A 13,552-nucleotide genomic window follows, 5' to 3' on the forward strand; every position below is an offset into this window, starting at 1 on the left:
GAGGGTGGAATGTGCTGTTTGAACTGATACATACCCATAGAAAGCCATGTTCTTTTAATTCATCCCTGTGGGGGTAGGGCTATTGTGGGTGGGAACTTTTGGTGAAGGTATTTTAATTGAGATGTGACCTAGCCCATTTAAGTGGGTCTTAATTCTTCACTGGAGTCCTTTATGAAAAGCTAAAAGACAGAGACATCTTGGAGAGAGCCACTGAGACCAGAACCTAGAGACAAACACCCACAGAAGCTCAGAGACATTTTGGAAAGAAGGACCAACAGACATTGCAATGAAATTTCCAGTGTGACAGAGGAACTCCGGATGCCAGGAGCCTTTCCTGAAAGAAGGCATCTTCCTCTTGATGCCTAATTTGGACATTTTCCTGGCCTTAAAACTGTAAATTTATAGGCTAATACATTTCCATTGAAAAAGGAAGCCCATTTTTGGTATATAGCATTCAGGCAACTTTCAGTAAACCAAAACAGGTATGTACTTTGTTTATTTAGACATAATACTATTGCATACTTAATAGACTATATATGATATAATCTTAACTTTTATACTCACTTGGAAACCAAAAAATTTATGTGACTTGCTTTATTTCAATATTCACTTTATTGCTATGGTCTGAAACTGAACCTGCCATATCTCCAAGGTATGCCTGTAAACTTATCCATTTTCCTATGTTTTTACAAAAAGGACCACTTTTTCATAACTTTATAATCATGTCTCCTACATTCTCTGCATTACCCTTCATATCTGAAATAAAGGCTGACTGTCATCACTAATCATGCAACAGTGGCCATTTTTAAAAGCACAATGCACATGGAAGATTAAGCAAGGAACCAAGGCACTAATACATTTCCAAACTGCGTTGTTGGCTAGTGTTGTGGTTTGATTGAGCCCCTAAAAGAAATAGGTTGGGGTCTTAGACTCTGCTAGCAGGAAATGTGACCTTATTTGGAAATGGGGTCTCTGCAGATTTAACTAGTTAAAATGAGGTTAATACCGGATTAAAGTGGTCCTAATCCAATTTAACTGGTATTCTTATAAGAAGAGGGGAATTTAGACACAGAGACACCTAGAAACACAGAAAGAAAACCACTGGGATGACAGAGGCAGAGATGGGAGTGATGCATCTACATGCCAAGGAACACCAAGGATTGCCACAGCACCAGTAGCTAGAAGAAGTAAAGAAGGATGATCTCTTACAGGTTTCAGAGGAAGTATGGCCCTACAGACATCTTGATTTTGTATTTCTAGCTACTGTGCAATGAAATGTTAGTAATCTTGGATCCCCAAAACATTGTAAGCATGTTGACTATAAATTAGAATGTAAAAACATTGAAGGATAAAAAACATGTTTTTGCGTAATCAGTGACTACCAAACATTTGTGTAAGGATAAGATATGGACACACTTGATGCTTGCCAGAGGGACACTCCCTTGATAAAGATATTAGCAGCCAGACCTCTGAGGCACAAAACCCCTGTACAGATACCACTCCTGATGAGCATCACGTGGAGGCAGCCTGACAGCTGGTCATTCTGCCCAGGTTCCCAAAACCATGCTGTGCTGTCAGGCTTGCTGCTGATGCCTTTGGACCTTCTGCTGACACTACACTGGACTGGATCCCAAGACCTCTCATTAAAAGTAACTGCCTGCCTTGTGTTGGCTTTTGGTCTGATGTACTTTATAGACTCTGGTATCCTCTACCTTTAAATGTGTTGTATGCCCTTTACCTGTTTACTGCATATTGTGTGCATCAGCAGCTTACAAATTAAGCAAGCACATAAATTGTATGGAACATTCAAACTACTGTCATACTAAATCTGCTTTTTAATTTCTTAGTTTTATGATAATTTCTTAGGCCATTTTAAAAGAATTATACAGTATTGATCTCCAGAACTCTGAGACAATAAATTTCTATTGTTTTAAGGCACCCAATTTCTGGTACTTTACTATGGTGACTCTGGGAAACACAGCTAGTAACTACACAGGGAACCTAAATTGTCTGGTGCCTTACTTCCTCATGCAGGCCATTGAGAGCAGTTTCTTGCCCCACTGAAAAAGATGTGAATGCCCCCGAGCCAGTGTCTAAAATAAGCAACAAAAGCGCTTTCAGAAAGAAGGTTCCCAGGAACGGAACTAACTTTCCCTCATCTCTTCAAACCTGCTTCTCATGGGTTCTCTGATATAACAAGTCCATTTCTAGCTCCTTGGTTCCACATGTAAAGCAAATATCCCTAGCCTACTTTCACTCATCCAAATGCTTCCATTCTTTAAGATCCAGATGAATCTCCCCCCAAGACTGTCTTTGACTGCCCAAGATTATATTCACACTGTCTTAGTTTCTTAGGTTGCTTAAAGAAGACACCATGAAATGGGTTGGCTTAAACAAGGGGAATTTATTAGTTCATGGTTTGAGGTTGAGAAAATGTTGAAATCAAGGCATTATCAAGGCAATGTTTTCCTCCTGAAGACAGGATGCTAGTGATCTTCGGCTCGTCTGTTACATGGTAAGACACATGGCAGTGTCTGCTGGCCTCTTCCTTCTCTTTTGAGTTTCATTGCTTCCAGCCTCTTGCTTCAATAGCTTTCTCTCCCTCTAGCTCTGTATTCGTTCCATTTGTAAAGGACTCCAGTAATAAGATTAAGACCTATCCTGAATGAGGTGGGTCACAACCTTAACAGAAGTAGCCTCATCAAAAAGTCCTACTTATAATGAGTTTATATCCATAGGAATGAATTACATTTAAGAACGTGTTTTGCTGGGGGTACATACAGCCACCACAAATACTTAATTTCTCTGAACTTCTATTGAAATTTTTGGTTCTTGCATCTTTTGGAATTTATCTCATAACTGTACAATAGATGATAGTTTCATCTCCTTAACCACACTTCCCAAGCTTTCCGAGGGCTGGAATTATAGTGCATCTTTTGTATTCTCTAACCATCTAAAAACATTCAATGCATAATGGATCTGCGGTAAATACCAACCATTTTAATAAAAGAACAAGCAAATATCTAAAAGCCCAGTATAACAGGATATTCTTTGGTAATGAAGAATTGATATCAGCCAAAGTTATGGGAGCACTATTTAAGATTTGGGCTTGAGGAAGCTGAATATTTTGTCAAATGCATGAAATGTATGTCTAGGTCAGAAAATACCAATTCCAGTATCATTTCTTTAAAATTTATTGTGGTAAAATATATCTAACATAAAATTTGCCATTTTAGCCTTTTTTGGAGGGATCTCTCTCTTTTTATTTTTTGCCTCATCTGACACCAGGAATCAAACCTGGGTCTCCGGGACAGCAGGAAAGAACTCTGCTGCTGAGCCATGGTCACCTGCCTGGGATCTCTTTTTATTGTGGTAGCAAATATGATGTAAAAATTCCTATTTTAACCATTTCTAAGTGCCCAACTCAATGGCAATTTAATTATATTCACAATTTTGTACAACCATCATCACTATCAATTTCCAAAACTAATTACAGTTATTTTTTAGAAAAAAATTTCCACACACACTACATGCTGGGAAGTTGTTAGACAAAGTTGTTATTGGTCCATGTTTTTCAACAGGAAAACACATTTTGATACCTGTAGAGAATCAATCATGGAAGATTTTACATAATGAAATTTGGAACCTGGAGTGAGCTCAATTTATAAGTTTCATTTTCCTAATGAGGAAAATCCATGAGGAAATGGCTTATAAGAGGTTTGAACAGATGGTTTTAAGTACTTCCAATCCAACAACTTGGTCTTTTGAGACACAGAATGCCAGTAAAACAAATGTGAGAAGCTATAAATCTATCATAATTGAAAAAGGAAAAAACTGAGAGAGACTTTGCAAATTTGCATGGTCAGCCTCTACTTAATTTTACCGTATCTTTCTTACATTTAAATTGAGACCTCTGCTTAATATTTTTAAACTTTTTTATTGTATAATATTACATATATACAAAGCAAAGAAAGAAAAAAGCAGTAATTTTCAGAGCACTCTTCAACAAGTAGTTACAGTACAGATCCCACAGTTTGTTATGGGCTACCATACCATCATCTCAGATTTTTCCTTCTAACTGCTCCAGAACATTGGAGGCTAGAAATAAAAAATATTTTTTTATCATCACAATTGACCTTTTTTCTTTTTTGTGAAAAATAACATATATACAAAAAAGCAATAAATTTCAAAGCACAGCACAATAATTAGCTGTAGAACAGATTTCAGAGTTTGGCATGGGTTACAATTCCACAATTTTGGATTTTTATTTCTAGCTGCTCTAAGATACTGGTGACTAAAAGAAATATCACTTTTATGATTCAGCAATCATATTCATTTGTTAAACCCTACTTTCTCTGTATAACTCCACCATCACCTTTGATCTTTTATCCCAGTCTTTAGGGGTATCTAGGCAATGGCCATTCTGACTTTTTCATGTTGGAAGGGTCTGCCTAGTTTTTAGATCTAACCGTAGTTCATCCTTTTCTTAAACAATTAAAGACACTGTATTTACTCATAAAATGATCATATAGAACATTGACTAGCTTAGTGGGTACTGTATGAAACTCAGTACAAGTATCAAACAGGCAAAGATCGAAAATACAATCATAACAATGACAGGGTGAGAAGGCAACAAAATTAGTGTTAACACCAAAATTAAATAGATAAATAAAAACTGCACAGTTCATGTAAATAAAATGTTAAAAGCACATTTTTGGTGATTCCTTAAAAACCTGTGTGGAAAAACAGGCAAAACAATTCACTTCCCTTTTCTTTCTCTACTTTTATATATGAAAGCCTTGGGATAAAAAGGGAGTCTCTAAAACACTGTTCATTTTTGTCTTGGTAGGTGAAATTCTCTAACCAAAATAACAACAAACACTCGGAAATGGGAACGTGCTCTATGGCATCTGTTCAAACCTCTTATAAACCAGGGATGTTTTCCTGTTGGCTGCATAAGCCAACTATGCACAAATTAAAAGCAGATGCCCCATGGTTCACTGAGGGTATTTATAGCAGAGTCTGTACTTCCAGGTCATCTCTCTGCAATGAATATTCTGAAGAGGTAATGAACATTTTGCAGTAATGCACCAATCCAGCAGATTTTGACTTCTCTATTTTGAAATTAGATGACACATTTTCTTTCCACAGTGGAAAAATATTTTTGCAAAAGGAACTTGAGGTATTTTCCATATGACATATATCCTAATTACATGCTCACAAGTTTGGTATGTTAGCCAAAAGCAAGAGAGACAAGTTTAGGTTTATGTACTCAAGTACCTGCCTTGGTAAATTCATATATTTTAGCGTAGTCTGTTTTTCAGAATAATAGGTTGAGATGTGAAGGATGATGCAGTCATAAAAACAGAATGCAAAATGTCGGGGTTTCCATTGAAGGGAATAAACATGCCATTTGGATTTGTAAATCTATCCTTCAATATTTATTATATGAAATATTCTAAGAGCAGGTATTATGGGGATTAAACAAAGAAGCACAATTGTTGCTCATTGGCCTCATTTAACTTGATATTGCTGGGGAGACAATGCTTCAGTGCATAAAAATTCAATAACAATAGAAAATAATTGTATTTTGCCTGTATGTATACAGAAAATAGCCATTCAGGAGAGAGATTTTAATTTAGCCTGAAGGTGTCATTTTTAATATAAAACATATTTAGGGTGGTCTGATTCAGGAAATATTGACAATGGAAATAGAAATAGATTAATTCAATCAGAAAATGCCAATATCCTTAAAGAGATAAAGTCCTGGACTGGAGTAGAGAACCACAAGAAGAATGAGATGCTAGCAGAGAGATGCCCACATAAAATGGGTTCAACCACTTTGTTTTATGAAGCAATATTTCCTTTTCTAGAAAATAATAATAGTCCTTTATTTTCTTGACACCTTTTTTCCTAGGTGACACTTCATTCCTTGATTATATTTCCCTTAACTTTTCTTTTCCTTCCTTAAACTCCACCTCCCTACATGAAGTCATTTCTGTGAAACAAGAGGTGATAATGATATCCTCCTACAAGGGATCTGCTAGACTAAGCAATTCTTCAATTTCCTCCACTCACTACCACACAAAATGCTCTTACCACTTCTCTTGAACAGAATAGGATTGGGGTGGGGGGTGCATTTAGTTTGAGTGTTATTTCTGTTTAGTTGCTTTTCTCCTTTTTCAGTCTAGATTACTGTTTCTGTTCAGGAAAATCATGGGCTTTTTATATCATTTAACACAGCACCCATAAATGGATTAAGGCTTCAGGTGATGATTGAGGTTATGAATAAATATAGTGCTTCAGACATTTAAAAAGCAAGTTCCTTTTAAAATTTATAAGTCATAGCAGGACTTCTTGAGAAAGCTTTCAATCCTGAAGTAAAATACAGGTATTGTCTTTTTGCAAAAAATAAGACATTTAAAATCTTTTCTCTGGCCAACTCAGAATTTTCGCATGTATTAATGAAAATAATTCAGTCGGAGTGAAAATTTGGGGGAAGTAAGGGACACAGTGGGGCACTGGAATCTAGGGGTATTCTAAGGGTACAGATGATAAAACATCACAATCATCTACATCCTTCAGGGACCACCGAAGTTTCCAATTCCTCAACCACGAGTTGTTGCATTCTGTTTCTTCTCAGGAAATTAGGTTACAATAGGTGGCAGAGTAGAAGCTTCTCTTGTACCCCCTCCTCAGTCTCAAATTCCTGTTGGCTAGCAAAGTGTACTCCCGAGAGGTCTGCAGCAAGCAAGCATAGTCCCTGAGGTTACCGTTCCTTTTTTTTTCATGGACAGGCATCGGAAATCGAATCCAGGTCTCTGGCATGGCAGGCAAGAACTCTGCCTGCTGAGCCACTGCGTCCCACCCTACCCATTCCTTTTTAATATCACTGTACTCTGAAGCTGTTTGAGGAGTTTCTTAATTAATTTATTTTTTCACAGGGTATAATATGTTGACAGTAAGAACTACCCCACACCACACCACCCCTGCAAAGAAAACTCAAAGTGTTTGCTCTTAGTGTTGTGATTTCATAGGCTTTTGGATTCAAATGTATGGATTTGTAACCTGTCTTTGCCTCTGTCCAGCTATTTGATTGTAAGCAACTTACTTTACTTCCTCTTATCTCAGTCTATTTAATGGAACTTATTAGTAAAATGAGGATAAAATATAAAATAAGGAATTATTGTCTTTGCCTTAAATACTGACCCCTGGCCTCCATCTTTTCTAAATTTCCTACTTGTCTTCAAAAAAGAATAGATTACTCTGGAATGGCTTGGAAGCTAGTGTTAGAGAGCCCTGTTTTCCTGAGGTGATCAGTCTCTACAAGGAAAGTTGACAATGGGTCTCAAGACCCTCAATTGGAATCAGCATGAATTAATAGAGAAAACTTTCTGGCCCTTGTACAACAGGCAGCTCTACTAGTCAGTGAGATACAAGCACTCACAAAGATGCCCATTTGGAATCATGAATTCGCCTGGGAAACTGGTAGCTATATTGTGTAGGTCCCCTGATACTGCTGGCATCTTTCATTGTCCATACTTCATTGAAACCATTGGTATTTTGGGGTCCATTATTGTTCTATATTGAAATGATATTAATGATCTTAAATCTCCCCCCCCAAAAAAATTGTAAACATATTCACCACAAGTAGAATGCAAATAAATTGAGAAAAGCATATTTTGTAACAAGTGATAAAGAAACATTTTTGCAAAGAAACAATGAATTTGTTCAGGCTTGATGGCAGGCAAAGGGACACTTCTTATAAAAACTCGGTGTAGATGCAGCAAATTGACACGTGATCCTTCTGACTCCCAGCTTCCATGTCTATTCTGTGAAGAGGCTCCCTGCTGCTCTCACTGTGACGCTGGCACTATGACCAGCGCCTCCCATCACTGGCTTTGGAACCTTCATTACATGTCTTGTCAGACCTGGTTCCAGATACCTCCTCTTAAAGGTATCCGTCTGCATTCCCATTGACTTTCAACCCAATGGAATTTAGAAGCTCTGGAATCTTCCACCCTTGAGTGTATTGTGTGCCTTAACCTGACTATTGTGTACTGGGGATATCGGCAGCTTGTGGTTAAGCAAGCAATACTATGCACTGAGCATTCAAGCTAGAATTGCGTCAGATCTGCTTTTAAGTGGTGAATTTACTTTCAATTTTGATCTGCATTCATTGTCACAACTACATTTACACAGCCGTCCTTCCTCTGCAGAATTTTCTTTCTTATTTGGAATAATCCGTTTCAAAAAATATTTCTAGGTTAATCTTCTGTGCTCTTTTCTTTGACCGTCAGGACTTTGTGTGCACCAAAATGATAGTGTTCAGTTAATAATATCAGTTTTAGAAGCTATTGGTATGTAATAATAGCAGTACTATAAGTAGCTGCAACTTATGTATCACTTATTATGCCAGATACTGTGCTTCACATGTATTCACTCTTTTAATACTTCCAACAACCCTCTGAGGAAGGTACTATTCAAATCACCACTCACAGAAGAGGAAATTGGCACAAAACAGTTAATACACAGACCAAGCCTTAGGGCGGTGGAGCTGGGATTTGAACCCAGGCAAGCTGGTTCTCAAATCCTTACCCTCAGCCTCTTTATTAATAATAATAACATCTAATATTTATTATGTGCTTCCTCTGTGCCCATCACTCTATCTAAGAAGTTTATATGTAGTATTCTTTACAACAACCCCTAGGGGAATGTTTTACTTCGATTTTTTGATGAGGAAATTAAGGCTTAGAAAAATTAAATATCTTACCCAAGGTTTTACATATAGGAAGTGGCAAAACCAGTATTCTCCAAAACCCCTCCCCAAACTGTGCAAGCTGCCCCAGGTGTATTTTCTTAGTTTCCATCAAAATGAATGGAAAATTCCATTTGTTACATTTTATAACCCCCCCATAAAATAATTTCTGAGGTAAACAATATTTTTTAATTCAAATATTTATTCTTAATTTATCATTGGTGAGAAAATGTTTTCTGAGTAGGAAACATTCCATTCATAAACAGAAGTTAAGGGAATGTGTGCGTTGACTGGAAACCGTGGGAGGATAATACATCTTGAAATTAGCCAAGAAGTAAGTCTGGAGAGGTAGGATGCAAGCAAACTGTGGAGGGCCTTGAAACCCTGGTTTTGTTTGCAATTAATTCTATAGACAGTGAGGGGCCCACTGAGAACTGTGTGGGTAGCCAGGGCCCAAACTGACGTAGCGAAATCCCTCAGACGATGGTGAGTTGCCAGATTGAAGTAGAGAAGTAGAATAGGAAGATAAGGTAAAAGACTGTTGCGTAGTTTCCGTGCATATTCCAAAAGACGTGTTTAAAGCATTTCATTCATAGTAGCGGTTTATGGAATAATGCACAGCAACAAGAAGAAACAAACTGCTGCTGTACACATCAATATGCCTGAATTTCACAGACATAAGGGTAGTGAAAGAAGCCAGAATAAAAGATTATATACTAGGTTCTAGTGCATGAAGGTCAAAAACAGGGAAAACACATCTGTGGTGAGAGAAGTCAGAATAGTTACTTCTGTGGGAGCAGGTGGTGTTTCTTGACTGGGCAGGGGCACGAGGGAGCATTCTGGGGTGTTGGAAATATTTCATAGTTCCGTAGGGCTGGGGTACATGGTTTTATATGCAAACACATGCATACAGATATGCACAAATGTATCTGTGATATGTATGCAAAAATTTATTGAGTTGCTCACTTATGATTTATATATTTTACAGTATGTATGTTATACCTCAATAAGAATATTTTTAAAGATTATTGTATAGTTCAATCAGTTCTATCAATGATTATAGAAACTTCCCAGTAGAGAGTTTCCTTTTATTTTTCTCTAATTAAAAAAATAAGGGAAGGACATTTCTCCTTTTCCAAGCTTAGCTAAGATTTTTTTTACTGATTGGTGGACCACTGCTCTGTGATTCACTGACTCAGTGGTAAAGATGGTGGGATTCAGTGAGAGGCGTACAAAGTAGAGAAGGCTTCCAAAGTGGCTGGAGAGATGGGAGGAAATGAATCAACCTCTTCAGGGCATGAAGCAGCGCAGGCTGTACCACTCAGAAGAGGGCGGTTTCTCTTCCTCTTACAAGCATTTCAACATAGTTTCCCTGTTTTCATTTCCCTCCACCAATGCCACTGTTTTATGTGAATGAAAACAAGTCAGGTCACTGTGATTAACCCATTCTCACAAAAAATAACAAGTGACTAACTTTAAAAAAAAACCGAATACTAATTGGTAATTTGTATGCAAAAACATAAAAACCGTTGGTAAAATTAGGCCATATGAATGCCTAAAAATGCGTAACTGGAAAATAAGCTGAGTCTTCTTGCAGGGGTATTACATGGAAATTCATGATCCTGAAATGAGTGCATGTTCCCGTGAAGAAGCTGGTGCTGGCCAGACTCAGATTAATGTATGTTTTTTTATAACTAGTTAATTTGAAAATTTTTTCATATACAATCAACATTTACACCTGTGTAAAAAAGCGAACTGTTTTTTTGCGTGGAAACCAAGAAAAATGAGGTACAGTTCCTGTCCCCATGGAGAATGCAATGTAGCAGGAAGATCTGTCTGGTGACAAATAGCTGGCTGGCAAGAAAGTCTTGTGGCAACAACCATGTGAAATAAAACCATGTGAAAAAATGTTTGGAGACATGCAGATGGGATTTTAAGAGACGAGGATCTTTGGGAAAGAAGGGAATGATGGTGTTATGGCTACTATTTCTGTGCTACACTGCACAAGGAGTGACTTGTCCGAATCTCAAGAGTCAGGATGTAAACCCAGGTCTTTCTGACTCCATGGTCCTTCCTTAAAAAGCAGGCAAGCATCTCACCAATGATAAATTAAGAATAAATATTTGAATTAAAAAATATCGTTTACCTCAGAAATTATTTTATGGGGGGGGTTATAAAATGTAACAAATGGAATTTTCCATTCATTTTGATGGAAACTAAGAAAATACACCTGGGGCAGCTTGCACAGTTTGGGGAGGGGTTTTGGAGAATACTGGTTTTGCCACTTCCTATATGTAAAACCTTGGGTAAGATATGCCTCAACAATTCTAAGTGTGGGTGCTTGAGCCAGACTGCCTGGCTTGAGAGCCCAACCCCCTTCCTTCCTGGAGTGGGGACTTCTTACAAGTTATTTAACTATTTGGTGTACATCACTTTCCTCATCTGTGAACTGGGATAAAAACTCAGATACTTCAGTACGATTAAATGAGTTAAGCGGCGTAAAGCATTTAGAACTGTAAAAGCAGCATGTAAGTGCTTGCTATTATTTTTTTGGAAAATAAATTAATTCATTTATAAAAATAATATATACTCTATAAAAAATTGGCGAAAGATCTAATACAAGATTTTAGCAGCTCGGTAGAGGCAAGAGCAACACTCCCAATAATTTTTCTTTATCGGGCATTGATTAATTTGAAAATGGTTAGGAGAAAAAAGAACATACAATCCAGAATAGCAACAAAACCTATAAGGTATTAAGGAATAAAATTAATAAAAATACGCAAAATGTTGATGGAAAACACTTGGAAATTACAGAAAAAAGTGAATAGGACTCCAATGGGGGGATGGAAGGGAATAATATGAGTAGAGACAGCAAGTAGGTGTTTCCAGAGAATAGTTTAGTACAGGATGGGATATCAAAGGTTAAGGCAAAAAATTTCATTTTGGGCAAGGTCATGGGTGACTTTGAATGTCAGATTAAAGACTTAAAATTGGTTAAATAGGTATCAGGGAACCATTACAGATCTGTGAATGGAGTATGGAACTGATCTCAGCACAGAAAGATACTTTAGGAGAAAAGAATTTAAATAATAATCTAGGAATTGCCTGGATGTCAGAGAAAGATTAAAATTATTGATCATAGGATAGTTAAAAAGGAAAAATGAAGGCTTTAAAAATAATTCTCAACAATAACTCAATCTTTTTTTGCTATATGGTCTTATCTGTCTGTGAATTACCTACTGCTTTTAGAAGTGTGTTGAATCAGAATAATCTGAGTATATTCTCACTTGATTTAGCTACTGAATATTTTTATGGTGATTAGGAAGTGTAAACTATGGGGGATGCATTTATATTGGTTTATCTAGGGAATATGGCAATGAAGTTGACACATACTTATTTTCTCTGTATGAAATTATTAATAGTTCTACTTAAAAAAATCCCTTAGAAAAAGTTATAGCTTTTGAAGGTAGTAATACTAAAGAATAGCGTTCATAATTTTAATGTAATGATCTGGAGTGTGAAAGGGAGGGTTTACTTAAGGGCATAAAGGGAAGGAAAATGAAAACATATTAAATGATTACTACATGCTGCACGTTGTGGGATTGGCTAATTTAATTTTGACTACAATATTGTAAATCAGGAATTATTATCCCCATTTCACAGACAAGTTGTTAAACAGATTGACTTTAAATTTCCCCATTACTATTTGTTAACTGTGTGATCTTGGGCAAAATATTTAATCTCTTTAAACTTCAGATGCTGTCTTGATTAAAATGGGAAAAAATGGGAAAATAATGGTACTCAAATCCCAGTGTTATTGCCTGGATCAAATAATTAGCCCAGTTTCTAGCCTATAGTAGCTAACATATACTGACCTACCATCTTCTAGATACTGAGATAAGAAGTTTAAACGCATCGTTTCATTAAATCTTCACTTCCACTTTATGGTAAGCACTCAATTATCATCATTATTCTTCTAAGTAACAATAAGCATCATTATTATTTTATAGTAGCTCAAAAAGATCGATGCACGTCCAACATCAAGAAACTTGCAAGTGATAAAACTGGTATTTGAATTTAATATTGTATGATGCCCAAACCCAGAGAATTAAAAAAAATACCACGCACCAGAAAACGATAGGGTTACTAATAAATGACCTAAATTCTTTTTTTCTATTAGAGATTTGCATTCTGATGAGAGAGTAAGCCATTTTCTAAGTGTAGGATCATGCTTTGAATTTAAAGATGTACTAAAATGGAAAAGTGATAAAGAGCAGAAGCAAGGTTGTAGTTGAAGAAAGGACTATAATAGCAATGGTTCTTGAATGTCTACAATTGTATTTATATTTACAATAAGATGTTATAGTGGTTTGAAGCTGTGTGCACCCCAGAAACACATGTTCTTAAATTTAATCCGTTTCTGTGAGTATGAACTTATTGTAAGTATGACCTTCTGATGAGGCTACTTCAGTTAAGGTGTGTTCCACCTCAATCAAGGTGGGACTTAATCCTATTATTGGAGCACTGTATAAGAGAATGAAATTCAGACAAAGAGAGAAGAGGCCACAGGAAACAAGAAGCTGAAGTGGAATGCAAGAGAGAGGGAAGAGACCAGCAGACATGACCATGTGACTGGCCATGTGACAGAGGAGCTGAGGATCACTAGCAGCCAGTCTGAGGAAAGAAAGCATCACCTTGATGACACTTGATATGGACATTTTCCTGGCCTTAATTCCATAAGTGAATAAACTCCCATTGTGTAACCCATCCCATTTCATGGTATTTGCCCAGAGC

The sequence above is a fragment of the Tamandua tetradactyla genome, chromosome 24, assembly GCF_023851605.1.
Source record: "Tamandua tetradactyla isolate mTamTet1 chromosome 24, mTamTet1.pri, whole genome shotgun sequence".
Classification (NCBI taxonomy): domain Eukaryota; kingdom Metazoa; phylum Chordata; class Mammalia; order Pilosa; family Myrmecophagidae; genus Tamandua; species Tamandua tetradactyla.